Raw genomic sequence first — 1,735 nt, 5'->3', positions numbered from 1 at the left:
ATGAATTTGAAGAAAAATAATGGTATACCTGTATCTCAACGTAGATATTCTCAAATTACTGGATCACTTCTCTATATTGCTAATAAGACTAGACCTAATATTGCATGTACTATTGGGAGATTAAGTAGACATACTCATAATCCTGGTAAAGATCATTGGATTGCTGTGGAAAGATTATTTAAATATCTAAGAAGAACTCTAGATTATTCACTCTACTTTAGTGGCTTTCCTATTATGGTAGAAGGTTATAGCGACGCTAATTGGATAACAGATAACTTAGATGTTAAGTCTACTACTGGGTATATATTTATGTTAGGTGGAGCAGTAATATCTTGGGGTTCTAAAAAACAAACCGTTATCTCTAGAAGTACAACAGAATCAAAACTTATAGCCTTAGATACTACGTATATTGAAGCTGAATGGATTAAAAATTTACTCATTGATATTTCACTTGTGAAAAATCCTATACCTGCTATTTCCATACATTGTGACAATAAGGGTGTAATAGAACTTGTGAGACAAGCATATACTAATAAAAAGATGAATAGACATATGCAAGTGAGGTATAAATCTATAAAAAAAAATTTGGTGAATAAAAATGTTGTGTCTTTGAATTTTGTGAAATCTGAAAAGAATATTGCTGATCAGTTAACAAAAGATTTATCTAAGAGTGTAGTCTTAGATTTATCGAGGGAGATGGGTCTAAGCCCATAAGGAGTCAACTAAGGAAGTAACCCGACTTCTGTGATTGGAGATCCCATGAAAGAAGTTCAACAGGTAGGAATAATCCTTATAGTGTGACTCGTATTCCAACACTTTAAAGAAAGAGACTTTATTAAACTTATTATTTATATTCTCCTGCTCATCCCTAAGATATCAGTGCTGATGTAAATGTGATGGCTAAGGAAGAGTATTTACTCTAAATGAATCTGAGGTGGGCAAACTATCGCAAGATAGACATCTGTCACTTCTATCTTTGGAGGATTCCCTAAGTGAAAGCGTCGTGAAGTGCGGTCGTAAGAATAGGGCTATTTCCTAAAACACTCATAGGAATCAAAATTAAGCACATGGCTGCTAATAGTGCTAACCTGCGCCACAGTTATGTATGATACCATATGTGTGACATGTTGAATTCTGGTAAAAGGGATTTAGTTCAAGATTCACTGGTTCACTAAGATTCTTTCAGAATGAAACTGTTAACACTAAGTGAGGTTCAAGTTTCAAAAACACATACACACGTTGTATGGTTTTAAAGTTGCCCATATTATTTTTATTTATTTTGTATTTATTTGACGGTTTTACAAAGTTTTGAATCTTGTGGGAGATTATTGGAGATTTCCTAACAGCTTCAAAACTTTAATTATTTATTATTTATTAATTATTTATTTATTTCTTTTTATAGTCTTATTTATTTAAATTTTAAATATGTGTTTGGTTTCAAAAGCAATAAGTGTTTCTGTTCCTAACAAACACCATAGAGCCTTTTTATACAGGACTCTAACATTGGGAAAATTACATACAATATTCTCTCTCTCTCTCTCTCTCTCTCTCTCTCTCTCTCATCTTTACTATATTTTTATATTCTATATTTCTAGTAGGGGTGCAACTTGGGCGGGCTCAACCCGAGCAACCCGAGCCCAGCCCGAGTTTTTTTAGGGCTTGGGCAACTATATCTTGTAATCTGGACGGGCTTGGGCAGATTTTTGATGCTCGAATTGCAATTCGGGCCAGGCTT

The 1,735-nt window shown here is 33.8% G+C and overlaps 1 pseudogene; it reads left to right on the top strand.

Annotated features, from left to right (window-relative positions):
- Nucleotides 1-714, top strand: LOC145822480 (secreted RxLR effector protein 161 pseudogene; annotated as a pseudogene).
- The last annotated feature ends 1,021 nt before the right edge of the window (nucleotides 715-1,735 follow it).

The sequence above is a fragment of the Camellia sinensis genome, chromosome 1, assembly GCF_055761805.1.
Source record: "Camellia sinensis isolate YWXY chromosome 1, ASM5576180v1, whole genome shotgun sequence".
NCBI classification, from domain to species: Eukaryota; Viridiplantae; Streptophyta; class Magnoliopsida; order Ericales; family Theaceae; genus Camellia; species Camellia sinensis.
This window is presented reverse-complemented; position numbering and strand designations above follow the sequence as displayed.